Below are 18,088 nucleotides of genomic sequence, written 5' to 3' on the forward strand. Positions count from 1 at the left end.
CCGGGATCGAGTTCCGCATCGGGCTCCCTGCTCGGCGGGGAGTCTGCTCCTCCCTCTGATCCTCCCCCCTCTCATGCTCTCTGTCTCTCATTCTCTCTCTCAAATAAATAAATAAAATCTTTTAAAAAAAAGAGTACACAGACGTCTGAGAATCTCACTGTGTTTTGGAAAGCAGCTGGGAGGGGATGTCATCCTACAGTGGTTCTCAGACTTCAGTGTGCATCAGAATCACCTGTAGGGCTTGTTGAACTATAGATCACTGGGTCCCACATAAAGACCTCTGAGAATTTGTATTTCTAACAAATTTCCGGGTGATGCTGATGCTTCCAGTCTGGGATCGCACTTTGAGAAACATTGTTCGAGACTTCAAGACACACCAACGAATGAGACAGGTTTTTTGCTTTGGAATGAATGACTGGAAGGGGTCACAGTTCAGTGGAAGAAATAGGCTTTCTTTCCCTCCCCGCATACAGAATGGTTAGGATAACACTGGGAGGGGTTTGAAGAGAGAGAGAGAGAGAGGGTACAGTGATAATTCTATGTCACATGAGCTTTGGAGTCAGAAAGGGCTGGGCTCAAAGCCCAGTCCTGTCACTTTACTGCCTTGGTCTTAGTATAGCAAAAGCCGAAAAAAAAATGATGGTTAGGGTTTCTCAGAATAATAATAGCAATGATTCTATCTGGAGGGATGGAGACAGGAAAGACTGCCCAGAGCAGGTAATATCTGTGTGATGATTGAGGATGACTGGTAGCTTGAGAAATAGATCTGTTAGGGGTTAGCAGGTAGCGAGGTAAGTAGATGATTCTAAGTAGAATGTGTCACCAAGGTGTCAAATTACACAGTGCTCTATTCACTAAGTACTTTCTGGTACATGTGCATATATTATGGCCTTGTGAACAGAATCAAATTTAATATTCCTTGAGAGAAACTAGCTCTTTAAAGGACTCCTATGTACAATTCCTCTGTGAAGTCAAAAGCAAGACAGGTTTCAGTGGCAAGTGCACAATGGACATGGACTCGGAAGTCCCGGGTTCAAGTCCCAGATCTGCCTCCTAGCCGTTAGTTCTCCAATATCTAGAATCTGTATACATGTGACCTTCCCATTTCTGGCAACTCTACAATTCAGCTACCATTATTATTACTGCCATCCTACAGATAGGAAGACTGAGCCCCAAAAGGATTAGATAAAATGCCCAAGGTTATTAACTAGTAAATATGGACTGAGCCAGTATTTGACCTCAAGTCTATTGGATCAAGTTTTATGCTTTGGGATTTTTGCTTTTGCTTGATTATTTTAAAAGAGGATTTTCCACGCTTTACCTAATGATTAGACACAATGAGAAAATCTGTTAAAACTGTAGATTTCTAAGCTCCTTCTATGGAGGTTCCAATTCTGTGGGTCTGAGATAGAGCCAGGAATCTGTATTTTTAATCACTGACTACCCCCACCCTTGCACCATATATGTATGATCTTTGCGGTAACTTGAGAAGCATCATTACCTATTGCAGCGGGTTGAATAATGTCCCCCCAAAATTCATGTCTACTTAGGACCTCAAGGTGACCCCTTACTTGAAACTGGGTCCTTACAGATATAATTCGTTAAAATGAGGTCATCGTGGATTAGGGTGGCCCTAAATCCAATGACTAATATTCTTATAAGAAGAGGACATAGGGGCGCCTGGGTGGCTCAGTCAGTTAAGTGTCCAACTCTTGATTTTGGCTCAGGTCGTGATCTCAGGGTTGTGAAATCGAGCCCCATGTCGGGCTCCATGCTGGGTGTGGAACCTGCTTAAGATTCTCTCTCTCCCTCTCCCTCTGCCCCCTCTCCCCATTCATGAATGCATGTTCTCTCTTTCTCTCAAAAAAGAAAAAAAAAGAAAAGAAAAAAAAAAGGATACAGAGATACGCAGACATAGAGAAGGCCAGTAAAGACATACAGAGATTGGAGTGCTGCAACTAGCTATAAGCCAAGGAATGCCAAGGATTGCTGGGAGCCACCAGAAACGTAAGAAGCAAGGAAGTATTCTTCCCTAGATCCTTTAGGAAGAGCAGACTAAATCTCTCCAGAACTCTGAGAGAATAAACTTCTGTTGTTTTAAGCCTTTCAGTTTTTAGTAATTTGTTATTACAGGCATAGGAAATGAATACATTTGCCTTCTGGAAATTTCAGGGAAATAATTGTCTTAAATTGACAATTTGACATGGAAATCTGGTAACAGTGGTTGCTTCTGCATGTCCTTTTGTGCATAGTAAACCACATGTCTGTATTATCTATTGAAAAAATAAAGGAACAAATAAATAAATAAATCATTAAATATTTTAAAGCAATATCCTAGAGCAACATATTTGGGGCCAATGCCATGAAGTGTATTGGTTTCTTGTACTCCACCAAAGAAAGAAATCCTTTTAAAACCATGTGACATGAAAGGCTCATTCAAAAGAGTGACTTCCAGAGTCAGTCTTGGGGGTCAGGGTAATAAAGCTACTGAGCAGAGAGTCTTGTACAATGAGAACAGAAGCTCTTGAAAGTGACACAGAGCTCTGGGAAGACACGAAAGATCAGAATCGTCTACTTGTTAAGATGAAAATGGGGAACCTACATTGTCTCTCCCTTATGTTCAGGAATACACTCAAAGTGATAAAATAACTTGCTTCACATAACTCACAGAGTTGAGTATCAGAGCCACGTGCTGATGATTCATTCTGTTCAATGTAATATTTATTGGGCACTTACTGTGTGCTAACCACTAGAAATTTCGAGATGCATCAGGTGCCTTCCTGGGCCTGTCCTGGTACTGTCGGTCCTCAAATCCATTCCCTGCACTCTCCGTGACTTTGCTCAATATCACGAGGGGATGATTACTTGGGGCTTCTGTGTCACATGGCTTCTGCACACAGGAGACACTGGGGGAGACCGTAGGGCAAGAGGGAGGGAAAACCTGGGCTGGCTTCTCAGCTCATCTTTGACCATTATAACCAATTCACTGCATTCCGTTCCCTCTGTTTAAAATGCGCAACCGCCCCCCCCCCCCAGAAACAAATAAAAATAAAATAAAATGCCTAGAGTAGTCTGTTTTCCTGGTTGGATGCTGACTGAAATGCTTCTGCAGGCTTGATGTGGATTTCCTGTGGCTGGAAGCCATCCTCTCTGCTTGGGCTCTGCAGGTCAATGCGGGGACAGCTGGGCAACCTGGATCAGCACAAACTCTGCTAGATTCCCAGAAGTGCCTGCAGCTGGGGCCCTCTAGACCCATTATGACAGCTTAGCTCCAGGGCCTTGGTCTAAAACCCAGGGAACAGATGATGACCTTCCCAAGGCGGCCCCCAAGACCACCCGCTCCTCCCCACCAGCCCCTCTGGGCCTGGGTTCACAAGCATTTCTTTCTTTTTTTTTTTCTAAGATTTTATTTATTTATTTGACAGAGAGACAGAGAACGCACAAGTAGGCAGAGTGGCAGGCAGAGGGAGAGGAAGAAGCAGTCTCCCTGCTGAGCAAGGAGCCCGATGCAGGGGCTTGATCCCATGACCCTGGGATCATGACCTGAGCCGAAGGCAGACGCTTAACCGACTGAGCCACTGAGGCGCCCCTTCACAAGCATTTCTAAGCTGCAGGCCTGCCATTGCAATCAGAACACTGGTCACAAAGAAGCCGGGAAGCTCCTTGGAGCTCATCACAGTATGAAAGCCACCCAACTCTTACAAATAAGCTCACAGAGGTCACAGTCCTGGTTCCTTGAAAAACACGAATAATGTACCGTGCAAGGTCGTTTTCCTCTCAGAAATGGTGCATCACAGCTTTTGCAACCTAATATACTGACTGAGGCTATCATTGTAAAAGATTTTTCCATCTGAGGACCAGGAGTATCTTGGGGAACTTCCAAGGCCCCACAAAGATCATAGCAGAAGAAATTCTAAACATCTGTTTGGCCCTGTCAGTGGTAACATGCAGACCGTAGGAATGCTGAGTGGGGAAGCTGAGAAGCTCTGCCCTATCTCCTGGGTCTTCCTTGTGTTATCTTTCCCTCATCCACTCATCAGTCCCTTCATTGGCACACACCTCTGTCCAGTGACTATTTATTCATCACTGACTGGGCTGGGCACTGGGATAGCATGACAAGCAAAGGCAAACCAGACCACTGTACTCATGGAGTTAGTGAGAGAGTCAGAGATTAGCCAAATCAAGACACAAATAAATGTAAAACCACCACATGGTAAGAGCTACAAAGGGTGACACATGGAGATTCAGGATGAGGCAGCTCTGGGTTTCTTGTGGGCCACAGTAAAGGGGTGAGGAGGTGTAGAATTCTTTAGTGAGGCATGTTTTTCTCTTACGTTCTTCAGCTTCATAGCTTATGAAATACTTTAACATACATTATATCATTTTATTTTCATACCCATGCTGCAATGACAAGAATTAAACGAGAAGGCTGCGGGTGCCTGGGTGGGTCAGTCGGTTAAGTGTCTGCCTTTGGCTTAGGTCGTGATCCCAGTGTCTTGGGATGGAATCCCGCATAGGGCTCCCCGCTCAGTGGGGGGCCTGCTTCTCCCCTGATCCCCCCCCACTTGTGCTCTCTCTCTCTCAAATAAATAAATAAAATCTAAAAAAAAAAATTAAATTAAAAAGGTTGAGAATTATTGCAGTGGAAGCTAATTTGCATGAAAATAAGAAACCAGTAAAGGTGAGGGTAAATAAGAGAATAGAGCATTTTCAAGTCTCTGTTCTTCATTTACCAAAAGTTGGTGGTCTTGGTCATTACTTCAAAGTATAATTATAATCTAGAAAGGCAGAAGAAAGGCCACAAACATACACACAAATTTAGCTGGGACAGAATCTGGTTATACTCTAGTTACATCTACTTTTGCTGAAACAAACAGAGGCAAGACTTCCTTTCGGACAACAGTATCCTCTAGACCCACAGGGAAAGAGCATTAGCCACAAATAATAACAGTTCCCAAAGCAACACCTATAACTGCAATAACAAAGCATGCTTTTCACATGTTCTGAGTGTGAAAAGGCCCAATGGTCCTTTATCTGGTACCTTTAGGTCATGCTCACTCACTTGGATAATGTCAGCTAAAAAAGAAACCATATGGTTCCTTTTAGACTCTACATTAAAAATTATATAAAGTGGGGGGGAAACTACATAAAGTGGGAAAGAGAGGGAAAAAACTTCATTTACTAAATATACCTAGCTCCATGAGAATTACTGCTATGTCCCAGTAAATATTAATCAGCTTGACGGCATTGTTAGGACATCTCCATGAAGATCATATTGGTCACAACAGGTTTATGCTGTGGTTATCAAACTGTCCTGAAATCTCAGTCATCTAACATAACCAAAGCTTATGAAAATTACATGTTCTGTTCCCAAAGGGGTCTGACGTGAGTAGGGTGGGGATCTGCTCCACTAGGTCACTCGGGATGCCAGCCGTAAGGAAACTCCGCCATTTCAAAGCTGCACCTCCAAGAACCCATGTGCCCATCAGGGTCTCGGCTCAAAAGCGCACACATCATTTCTGCTCATATTTCATTAGCCAGAATTAGTTACAATGCCCAACACAACTATAAGAAGACGTGGAAATTCGGGGGAACAAAAGGACTATCTGGTGAGCATCTCTGCCACAACAGCCTGTTTCCAAAACTCAACAAAACCAATGCAGTAGGAAAGGGACTGTCTTTCCCACAACTCCTCCAACCATATCAAGGCGCAAAGTTTCCTTTAAGCTCTTATTTTGAGTCTGGACGGGGAGGGAAGAGAATGAGCATTTCTTGAGCTCCTGCCATGTAGCCAACACTGTGTAACAGATACTGTGAGCTGGCTAATGCAACCTCATTGCACCCTCTTTACAACGTAGAATGCCAAAAAAATAAATAAATAAAAATTAAAAAAAAGAAATTCCATGTTCCCCGATTCCCTTAGAGGTAAGGTTTTGTAAATATAGTAGGTTCTGCCAAATATATTATTTTATGTATTCCCGTGAGATTGGGAAGGTGGAAGTTTTGACGGCCACTGCTGGTGAGCAAGGATGTCAGGGTCAAAAGCAAGGAGCAACGGCAGCTGGCTGGGAGTGCTGGCATCCAAACACCAGCCTCCTGGGTGTCAAGAGGGAATTACAAGGTGCCAATTCCCTCATCCCAGTTCCCTGATTCCTGGATCACTCCTCTGGTCCTGCACCATTTTGGTACTTCCAATGGCAACCTCCTGGTTCTCTACTTTCCTGATTGTATCAGTTTTATAGACTCCTGGGGGTCATTAATGGAGACTCAATTGGAGACCTAAGGCCTTCCCATTTTTTTGTAAGCAACTAACTCCTTAAATACCTTTCTGCTTAAGTTACCTAGACTGGTCTCTGTTTCTTTCACTGTAACCTGACTGATAACATTTACCACGTATCATTATGTACATAATAAAAGTTGTTAGTTCCTCTAACAACTTTCTGAGAACTCTTAATTGTTGAAATGAGTGAACTTGTACCTTCAGGGAATCTAGGTTTGAGCGAAAATAACTGCAAGCATAAATTTGTTTTAAATCTCATGTTATAGCTTTTAAATGCATGTGAATGAACTCTATAAAAAATTCTATTCTCCCAAAATTCACAGCAGAATTCACGTTCCTGGAAGTAAACCTTTTCATTCAGTGGCTTTATATACTTCCCGATACAGCCAACCTTATCCAAGACGGTATACACCCCTCATCTTGAGAGGCATTTTATCTGTGTAAAAATTCTGAAAAGTGGCTCTTATTACGCTTTCATTATTTTATTATTTACAGACGGATTAACTGGGGCTTAGAGGGGTAAAATTAGGTGTCCAAAATCACAAAGAGCTAGGATTTAAACCTAGGTCTGTCACTTTTCAAAGCCATGAGCTCTTTCCACCGCAACACGCAGACTTCTAAGAGAGCTACAGTTCATTAGTTCTCAGCCACTCTAAATACTGTTATAAACGGTTTGGTTAGTTCACTTAGCTCAATGCTGGTATTACTAGTTAGGTCTTCTCTCTCTTCCAAGACCTCAAAAGCTGTAAGCATCTGCCTCAAAACGGTGTACTTCTCATTTTAGGAAGGATTAAGAAAGAAAAGATGGATGGAACACAGTAGAAAGATCTGTAGAACTAGAAAAAAAAAAAAAAAAAAGACCAAAACCCGTGTTCTACATTGCTGGTCACCCACGACCAGCACTATTATGACTCTGTGCACATACCTAATGATAATAGACTTGTGAAGCCTGGAAGCCTAGTACCAAGTGAAGTCAATAGGATCCTGGGAGGACTATGGCATCAGCAGAAATATGCTGCTTCAAATTCCTATGCTAGCTCACGCATGCTGTTTTATCTGTCACTCTCCTTCTCTGCATATCTGACAGCAGGCTAGTGAATTCTGCCATCAAGGCTTACTGGAATATTTCTATAAAACTGTGTGGCCGTGGTAAAATTCCACCCCTTCTTAGTGATTCAAGCCCTGTCTCTGTCTTTCCTGGAGAAATTAATCTAAAGATACTATTTGCAAATTGACCCACTTGTTCAAGCTGCCAACTCCTACAGCTGCAGCACCAGACAGAAACATATAAAATCAAAGTGTGGTTTTCACCTGTCCAAACAGCTGTCGTATACTTTTCAACTCAATATTTTACCCAGGGCTTTCCCAGCACTTAATAGAACTATCTAAAAAAATTCTTAACGCATCTTCATGCCACTGAAAGAATCCTTTGGTGATCTCCTGAGGAATGGATATTTCTAGAATAGAAAAAAAGTGGGAAGAAGTTGCATTTGCTAATTGCCTACTTTGGTGTAAGACATTAGGCACGTCCCAACTTATTTAATCCATAAGACGGTACATACATAGAAACACTATCTCCCCAATTTTATATATTTAAAAAATTCAAAGAAGATATGTAAATTGACCAAAGTCATGCAGATAATTAGGAGAAAAGCTAGCAATGAAACATGGATTGGCCTGGCCTGAAAGTCAACCATCTTTTCAAGATTGCATAACACCTCCCACAAAAGAATATTACCAGAGAGCTTGAGAAACCAGCTCCAAGAATTCTAACTTCTGGATCTAGTGTTTTGTTTCCAGGTAACATGAGGAAACATCTTCTGATTGCCTGAATATTTAATAGCACAGGAAACGAAAACAAATTGCACTACTTGGCCTTTACTGTGTGTTTCGTAACAGAGGTGGAGGTGACGGCTTTATTCTCAGGGGAAGAAAAGGCACCACACTCCAATTGCAAGTGTGTCTATTCAGGGTCAATGATTTGGCATTTTAGGTGAGAGAAAAATTAACATTAAAAGGATTTTGTAGTTTTGGGGCACCTGGGTGGCTCAGTCGTTAAGCATCTGCCTTCGGTTCGGGTCACGATCCCAGGATCCAGGGATCGAGCCCCGTGTTGGGCTCCCTGCTCAGCGGGGAGTCTGCTTCTCCCTCTCCCTCTGCCCCTCCGCTCCCCCCACCGCCTGCTGGTGCACGCGCTCTCTCTTAAATAAATAAAATCTTAAAAAAAAAAAAAAAGAAATCTTAACCAAAACTCTAGAAGGGGCATAACATCTTTTATGAAGCAGGACCTTGTAAATATGGATCTGGGGCTGTCCAAGATGTTTTTATCCAACAAGGTCAGGAAATGAAGTGTTCGAGTCAACCCTTTTTCTCATAACTAGTTATCACTTGTTGCATATACATCAGACCCATTTTCAAAAAGACAGAATGTAAATGCACTTCTTTCTCTTGATTTTATTTTTTTTTTCTGTTTTTGCCTCCTCCAGATTTGTTCTTCTTTGCCTTGCTCTGTGCTCTAAGAGTACAACTCTAGTGAGCACGTCACTCAGGCTCCCTAGACTCTGGCGTCCGGTTGTGTGCAGCCAATCAGAAGCACCAACAGGAGATCCTAGGGCAGGAGGGAGGAAGGTTAGGGATGCTGCCATGCCCCAAACCCTCCCTGGGCCTCGGTATCTCCCAGGGCTCCAGTCCTCACCAGGCTGCAGTAACTTTCTCTCTTTGCTCCTCTGTTCCCGGGGTGGGAGCAGCTTCCCGGAGTGACTGAGCCCTGGGTGCTTCTCCATCCGTCCTTGGTTCCGCTCACACAACTCGCCCTTCTGAAAATGGTCCCTTCATTAAACACTCTTCAGTTAACCCTTCAGGGAGTGACACCAGCAACCCTGACCAACATCACTGCATTTGCCATTCTGTATTTACTGAGTGATTTCTACATGCTGTTCTAAGAATGAGGGCAAATACAGAAGAAACGCAGGACATACTGCTCCTCTCACGGTACCTGAGAGTCCAGGTAGGGACATAAGACTGCCAAAAGACAGAGTCTGATGCTCAATCAAGGCAATATCTCCAAAGGCCCAAACTTGTCCTATGCTTCTAGCGACCCCCACCCTCCACCAAAACATGGCTGTCCTCGGTCCCAGTCACCGAGAGCCAATGTAAACACCTAGCAATAGGGCTCAGGGATGACTAGACCATGGCTCTACGTCCATGGATGACAGAGTAAAACTAGTTCTGGACTCCTTCTTTTGCCTCATGCCTCCAAGCCCATTGTATCAGGAGCTCCTGCAGATTCTGGTCCTTAAAATCTCTCCAATTCATCCAATTTCTTTTTAGTGTTCCTGTTCTACTCTAGTAGAGGCTGGGATGATTTCTCACCTCCATTTCTGCAATAACCCTCTGACTGCTCCCCCAGCCTCCAGTCTGGCCCCTGCAGTCCCCACCTGACTGTGAAGCCAGAGGGATCTTGGTGATGTCATTCTCCCACCGCAGATCCCACCTCAGATAAAGTCCAAACATGAAGTGGCTTAGCTCTGATCATGACCATCTCTGCGGACTCTTGACACTCTTCTCATGGAGCGCTCCAAAGAGACTGAACTTCTTCCAGTTCTTTAACAGAGCTACGTGTTTTCTTGCCTCGGTGCCTAGACCTATACTATCTCTGTTGTCAAGAATACCCTTTCTGTCTGCCTTCCCCAACCTGGACCTGGCTAACTTCTATTTTTATTATTTGCATCTCGGCACAAGCATCACTTCCTCTGATAGTCATTCCCCATTGCCCCCATCCTCCACCCCCCTCCAGAAACAGAACTTTGGATTAGGCAGTGCTCCCATGAAGGAGCATCCAGAGCATCCTTTCCTCCTGCATCGCCTTTTCGAGTACTGTTCTGTAACTGCCAGCTGGCCTGCCCACATTCCCTCCCTGACAGTAAGCTGGGTCAGGGCAAGAACTCTGCCTCTGTGGTGGCTCAGGACCTAGCCAAAAACCTGAAGGGTCAAGACTGTCCAAAACTTGAAATTTCTTAAATCTCAACCAGGTTGGATGGACCAGCAGTGTGAAAACTCCTATCCTAGTATTGTTTAGGAACAAAGAAGGTACCTGTCAACAGACACAGGACCTGTATGCCTATGGAGGTATTGTCTAAATGTATCTGTAGCTCTCCGTGCTCCCAAACCATCCACCCTGAGGCAAGTAAAATTCCATGCATGAGTTGAGGAAGGAGAGCAGGGCCTTTTCTGTGGATCCCCCTCCCTCCCCCCTCTACCCATCCCACAGTAGGTGATACCTGCTTGAATAGAGGATGCCTGCATTATAGCATTGGGTTATTTTCAGAGGCTTCATTATCTCAGCTGGAAAATCCTGGGGCAGCTTTTTGCAAACCAAATGGAGTTCAATTAATGTATCGAGAGCAAAGGATCAAGACCTAAATATTGAGAATCAACATTAGCAAAAGTCTCTCAGCACCCAGATGGTCAAGTTCAACCTCTTGAAATGCTCTTAGAAGAGGGGAAACAGATTTTCCTGGAATGGTGCTTAGAGGCATGGAATGAACTAAAATGAACTCATCTTATTGGGTATTGATGAAATCACAGAACCATGCTTGGTGAGCACTCTCCTCAACTCTTTTTCTCAAGGCTATCCAAAAATAGTTAAATGCCCCTTTTCACTAGCTTAGCATTGCCAGGGAAACCTTACTAATTCATCTCCCACTGATTAAAAATGTATGATAATTAGGATGAATACTTAAGTTTATCTATGGAAGGAACAGATTTTCTTGAAAATAACAAGGCTATGAAAATGTTTTTTAAGCTCATTAAAATGAACCTTTTGTGCACTCTGTTGTATACAAAGATGCAGAGCATCCTTTCCTCCTGCATCGCCTTTTCGAGTACTGTTCGGTAACTGCCGGCTTGCCTGCCCACATTCCCTCCCTGACAGTAAGCTGGGTCAGGGCAAGAACTCTGCCTCTGTGGTGGCTCAGGACCTAGCCAAAAACCTGAAGGGTCAAGACTGTCCAAACTGTTGAAATTTAAGAAAATGAAAGAAATCTCAACCAGGTTGGATGGACCAGCAACGTGAAAATTCCTGTCCTAGTATTGTTTAGGAACAAAGAAGGTACATGTCAACAGCCACAGGACCCATAAGCCTATGGAGGTATTGTCTAAATGTATCTGTAGCTCTCCGTGCTCTGCCTAATCCAAAGGGGGAAAACATAGTGGCTTGGCCATTCGTGTTCATCTCCTCTCCCTTAAAAGATCCCAGTAAAATATGTATAAGCCCACCAGAGAATGAGTGCTCAATACGTGTCTGGAGGACAGACAGCAATGGATCAGACAGTGTCTGAGGACAGACAGCCCAGTGATCGACTGCAGAGGAAAGAAAGAGCCAAGAACGTTACAACCTGAAGGGCTTGTATTCTCTCTAGCATTCCAGAGAAGTGTGAGCTTCTTGGCTCTGTACACCTGCAGGGGCTTGGAACCTCCCGAGAGAGAGTTAAGGGTGATTCAGGGCTGGAAACAGGGTCCTATGGGAGGTTTGCAAGCTGAGTGGTGAGACCCTCATAAAGCTTTCAACCGGGTGGTCTCCCACCAACCACACCCAAAGACTGGATAATTTTCCTAAGTAACTCAATGGACCCAGACAAAAGTTCCCAACACCAACATTTGCAGAATTGGAAGAGGTCTCTTGGTAAGGCTGACTTGCCAAACGGTAACTGTATCTGAATTCCCACCAACTGATAACCCCTCTCCCCACACACGGGAGGATGTGGATTGGAACCCACAGGTTCCAATAGGCTTCTTCATCCTTCAATGTAAAAAACGAGCAGCTAGCAAAAGATCACCAAACATTTGAGGAAAACTCCAGCAAGTCAGATGAAGATCCAGACAAACAGACAAAATAATAATAATAATAGGAGAGACAAAGAGCACAAAGAAAACAAAACTAATTAATAGTCTCCACGAATTAAAAGGAAAATACAGTATCCAGAAAACAAGAACAAAATTCCATTAAAAGGGAACATTCAGAGAACAAAAAGAACCAAAATAGCTGAAATTTAAACACACTATATTCACGAAAAGTGTCACAAAAATAAAGTAAGAAGAAAAAAATGTGACAGAAGTAAGAGAGAAAGAAACAGACTTAGAAAATCAATCCAGGAGGTCATCTTTCCAACAGGGGATGCAGAGAGAGAGAGAACAAAGAAAACAGAGGAGGACATTGCCAAATACATAATATGAGAACATTTCTGAGATCTCAGATATGAGTCTTTCAATTAGTTTACAAATAGGTTTCAAAATGAGTGATAAACACCCACTGATTTTTAATAATAAATCTTTTAGATCTATTTGATTTTTAACCTATCTGTCTTTATTGTTTTAATAACATTTAAACTTTCATTTAAGCGCCCGGCTAGCTCAGTCGGTAGAGCATGAGACTCTTAAACTTTCATTTAAAATAACTTTTGAGGGGCGCCTGGGTGGCTCAGTCGGTTGAGCGACTACCTTCGGCTCAGGTCATGATCCCAGGGTCCTGGGATCGAGTCCCACATCGGACTCCCTGCTCTGCGGGGAGCCTGCTTCTCCCTCTCCCACTCCCCCTGCTTGTGTTCCCTCTCTCGCTGTGTCTCTCTCTGTCAAATAAATAAATAAAATCTTTAAAAATAAATAAATAAAATAAAATAACTTTTGAAGAGGAGTATCTTATCTATTTTCTTAGGTCTGTTATGAACGCCAAAGCCATGCCCCCTTCCTTTGCCTAACTATGTACACTTAAAAAAGAACAACTATTTAGGGCTTTATTTCCTTTTTCAGATTTTTGACTAATTCAGCCCAACCTCTCTGAACTTTCCTTTCCCAACCACTTTTAAACAAATTGTTGAACTTGTTACTATGTATTTCACTTCCTGTATTTCTTAAAAGCAGAATGTGAGTGCTGTTGAATCAAACACCAAGATCATCTCTCTTTTTATGCATATCCTTCTATAGTAATAAGAATATTTCACTAGGGGTTGTCTAGGAAAGAAGCAAGAAGAGATAGATAACAGATATGTGATACAGGCTATAGTAGATAGAGGCAATAGACAGACAGACGGAGGGACAGAGGTAACAGACAGATACAGACAGATGAATAAGCATGACCAAAATGGTGCTTCTGGTGGTAGAGGGAAGTCCGCACTTTCAAATGAAAGTGGTACATCATCCAAAAGATAATATTCACTTTTTTTGTTTGTTTGATTTTAGTTTTATACTAAACTAGCTACGTGAGGAAGCTTCCAAGTCTATGGTGGTTTACAAATTCAGAAATCCTTCTGCTATGAACACCTGGATATACTAGATAAGATGTAATAAGAAAAGGTTGCTTGTTTGGGCTTTAATGTACTGCTGAGCTGCAAAAAAAGAAAAGGAAACTCCCAGGTGCCAAAAAAAAAAAAGGGGGGGTGAATGGGTGGGAAGGCACTGAAAACAAGGGTGGTGAGTATTATTCAAGCTGATCCCTGGAAAGTGGAGTGGAGTGGGGTCATGGCAGGTAGTGGGTTGGTAGTGAGGGGGTGGGCTGAGGACCTGGAGTTCAATACATACATGATCGTTAAGGCTCTGTAAGCCCATGACTTGGGAAACTGGAACAAGGTTCCTGCAGAGAGCCAGAAATCCCAAAAGGATAAAAACCTCTGTGAAAGAATGTCTTACAAAATAATCTCTGCTCAACAGCTTGGGGAGATGACCTGGAAACTTCTTTCCGCTGGGGAAAAACAAACAAACAAACAAAAAAACCTCCTCCCTCCCCTTGTACCCAGGACTGAGGGTATTTTGATTGAAAGTTGCATTTATGGCACAGTTATGCTGCCAGGAATTAGGGATGTCTACACCGGCACCAAACCATCACAACAATTAAATGTGGTCAGGGTTAGCAAGCACAGTGTATAGACAAGGAAGCTGGGAATCAGAGAGATTTGGTAATGCATCTAAAGTGAAAGGGACTGAGTGACAGAACTGGGATTCAAACTCCTATCTTCTAACCTCAATTCCAGAGTTTTACTCACCAGTATTAGTGGGTGGTTAATTTGGGCCTCTGTTTTAGACACTGAAACTGTGTCCACTGACCACAGTGCCAATGTAAATTGATTTTACATTTTCCCTTTGTTTCCAAAATGGAGTGTCAATCATGGTGTGGCTGACAATACTTTCAGTTATGAGGCCACCACAGTGTGTCCAACTAAGATTGAAGGAAACAGAACCAAGAAAGTACACATCTTGTGAGCCTCTTAAGAGGAGAAGCACTTCACAAGTAAGGATTTATGGTGGAGAGAAGACGGACAGAAGAACTGCGTGAATCTTCATTCCGGATGAACTAACAGAGGGGCCTTTTCAATAGTGTTCCAAGTTCAAAGAATATGGTTGAAAACTCTACATAAGCTTTGGGTGAGGGAGACAACAGTGTGCCCCCAAACACTGGGAAAAGGAGGAAATAAGGCTAAACTAGTAAAATGATTACTCTTTTCTGGTGGTTGCCAAAAGACCATGTGTTTACGAACATGTAACTGAAGTGCCTGGGATCATCTAAAACCCAGAACGAAGTCATATGGGAACAATGTTGAGGAGCCAAGACTAGAAAGTGATTTAATTTGAAATCCTATGTTCTGATCCCCATCAGGAATAAGACTGGGTGAACGGAAGGGGAGGGGGGGACATCTACTTGGGGGAGCCCTGCCCATTTAGGTACAGCCCAAAGGAGATGGGGGTCTCAGTAAAGTAGTAATTACCATTATGGCCACTTTAGCAAGGCTTTCCTGATCCCAGAAGGAGTGGCTTCCAGCTTCCTTGTCTAAAATACACTTCTTGGGGCGCCTAGGTGGCTCAGTTGGTTAAGCAACTGCCTTCGGCTCAGGTCATGATCCTGGGGTCCCGGGATGGAGTCCCACATCAGGCTCCCTGCTCGGCAGGGAGTCTGCTTCTCCCTCTGACCCTCCTTCCTCTCATGCTCTCTGTCTCTCATTCTCTCTCTCTCAAATAAATAAATAAAATCTTTAAAAAAAAATAATAAAATAATAAAATACACTTCTTCAGGTCTGTTAGCATCTCTTGTATTGATAACTTTGGTGACAATTTAATTTCCCACATGGAGAGAATGCACTGCTTAGGCTGCCTTGAAAAGTCCATATTGGTTTTGTTACTTTGAACAAAATTCACTAATGGGTTGTTCTGGTTTATTTAAGTTCGCTGAGCCTGCCAGGATAGAACTGCATTTTTATTTGTCCTTTTACTCCCAAGGTTATTTAGTGGAAGTTTTTTTTTTTCTTTTAAAGTTTGAGAAGGTAAGAATACTAAAAATGGACAGACGAATATGCCATGTAATCATTAACATATCCTATATTTTTGAATGCCTGCTTTGTATCAAGCAATGTTCTAGAAAGCTGGGATTTTAAAATGATAACATGGGTGTTCCAGACCTCAAGGGTCTTAATGACTTTAAGATCTAGGTAGGCACACAAGAAAAAAATCTCAAGTCATTGTAAAGGGTGCCATGATGGCCGGATCTACACACTAGTATAGTGGGACCAGTGCTTCACTTATGCTGATTTTTAATCGGCGACTAAGGAAATTGTCAGGGGAGTGAATTATTTAAGGGTGGCTGGGGCATAAATGATGAGATGGGAGGAACTGGACACTTAGGGAAGACCCAGAACCTCATAAGGTTTTATGTACTACTGGGGAGTTTTGAGATTAGTGAAGGGTCAGGGCGCCATCTTGAGCAAATGGATAAATCTTGAGTGTGAAACACTGCCTTGGCTAGCTGGGTGTAGGGTAGGTGGTAGAGGATGGGGAAGGGGCAAGTCAGAAACGAAGCACCTGGTAGGGAATATGTCCAAAGAGTCTGGAGAACAGGGGATATAGCCCTGGACCAGGGCAGCAAAGAGCTGAATATGAACAACGAGGTATTTAGATATTTATGAAGTGACGTATTCTTGAGGATTCAGTGCCTGCTGGGTGACCTTTTCCACAGAAAGAGCCGCAATCCTGCCTGCTATTCTATGGAGGTTTCTATTTGAGAAACTGAATATTAGAGTTTTTAATGCAAACTCTTAAGTAGCTATGTGTCACCAACCGAGGGGATGAGCCCAAGATGCGGGGGCATTTGTCATCGCTGCTCAAGTTTTAGCATCCAGGAGCCCACGAAGTCCTGGCCATTGTCCCTACGGTTTAGGTGGGCTGTTCCGCCAGGTGCTACAGTCACAGGAACTTGGGTATCATGATTAAGAAACTGGGCTTCCTACTGGAACCCCAGATCTACTGTTTGTTTCCACTCTCCCTTCTGAACTAAATTTCATTGTCTATACAATAGAGCTTAGAGTACCTATGACCGAGGGTCGTTATTTAGATCGAATGAGATACTTGCTTAAATTCACGCATAAGTGGCAGAACCCAGATTCCATCATGGATCTAGCTGACTGCAGAGTCGACTCTCCCTTTCTCCTTCTTTCTCTTTCATGTTTAACATATGCATTATTTTCATATTTTAAGAAATGCTACAATTTCAGTTTCTATCGCCCCTTTGACCTAAGAGATATTTCACAAAGAGCTTTTAAAAATCCAAGAAGAAAGGCTTATTGTGCTTCAGTTTGGCAAATAATTTTCTACTTTGATTCCACTATCATCAGAGAATGCTGTTTATGGTATTCCAACCTCGGGAAATTTATTGCATTTTTGGTGAGCTAATCTATAGTTAATTTTGTCAATGTTCTGCCTGGATTTGAAAGGAAAATATATTCTTTATTATCAGTGTACAAAGTTTGTGATGTATCCCGATCTCCCTTATGAATTATGTTGTTTGGGTCTTTTATATCTTTACTGACCTTTTGTCCACTTGGATGGAGAGTATGTTGAAATGCCTACTATTAGTACATTTCTATTTTGTCTTGCATCTTCTAGAGTTTCCACTATAAAGGCCGCTGCTGTGTTACTGGGTGCACATTCACAAGTGGTGAATGTTCCTTGTGCATTCTGGCCTTTAGCAGCAACCAGTCCTTTGTCCTGTTTTGTGCTTTCAGTCTGCATTTTACCTTATCGTATATCAAGCTCAAAACTGGTACCTTTTGTCAGCACTGTTTGTCTGCATTTGCCTTGTACGCTGTGCCCATCTCTTTGGTTTCTGCCTTTGAAAATCCCTTTGTGTTAGGCGTGTCTTGGGTCCAGCACCGAGTTGGGTTTTGCAGAGTCCACCTCTCTGACTGGTACACTGTACTCTGTCCAGCATGTAACCAGAGTTCCGTAAAATATTTGTTTCCTTTTCTTTTCTTCCTCAACCAGGGTCAAGACTCACCTAAAACCATGATCTCTTTTTTTTCCCCCAGCTTTACTGAGGTATAATTAACAAAATTTTAAGATCTTTAAAGTGTATAGCATGGTGATTTGATATACGTGTACATTGTCAGAGGTCAATCTCCTTAGCCGCAGTTCTGGGTCTCTCTGGACTTAAGTCCCCTCCGGACCCTCTGGCTTAGCTGGAGTCCCATGTTCAGTCCTGCCCTGTGGTTCTCACCTCCTGGCAGGATAGGCTCTTCCGCACCACCTTATCAATGGTGGACTTGAAGACCATGATATGAAAGTTTACAAATGCATTCCCTCTTCTGGCTTCACAGATGAAGTCTCCAATGTTTGAACCAAGGCCTGGTGTCTCCCAAAATATTCTTTAAAACAGAATTCGGTGCCTTAGGAGGGAGTTATAGCATATAGTCCACAGCTGGAAAGAAGCTTAGAAATCAGTGACTTAAATTCTCTCCCCAGGCATGAATCTCTTCTACAATACTCCACATT

The 18,088-nt window shown here is 42.9% G+C and overlaps 1 protein-coding gene and 1 long non-coding RNA gene across 2 annotated transcripts in view; both read right to left on the reverse strand.

Annotated features, from left to right (window-relative positions):
• Window positions 1-18,088, reverse strand: part of SNTB1 (syntrophin beta 1) — a 210,963-nt gene that overhangs the window by 108,161 nt on the left and 84,714 nt on the right. The gene's annotated exons all lie outside the window — the stretch shown is intronic.
• Window positions 8,735-12,669, reverse strand: LOC145720969 (uncharacterized). The gene is made up of 2 exons (XR_014144361.1): window positions 8,976-12,669; window positions 8,735-8,888 (listed from the first exon to the last, which is right to left on the reverse strand). It is a non-coding gene; the product is annotated as an uncharacterized LOC145720969 (long non-coding RNA).

Source organism: Leptonychotes weddellii, chromosome 4 (assembly GCF_054177405.1).
Source record: "Leptonychotes weddellii isolate Sample4059 chromosome 4, ASM5417740v2, whole genome shotgun sequence".
NCBI lineage: Eukaryota > Metazoa > Chordata > Mammalia > Carnivora > Phocidae > Leptonychotes > Leptonychotes weddellii.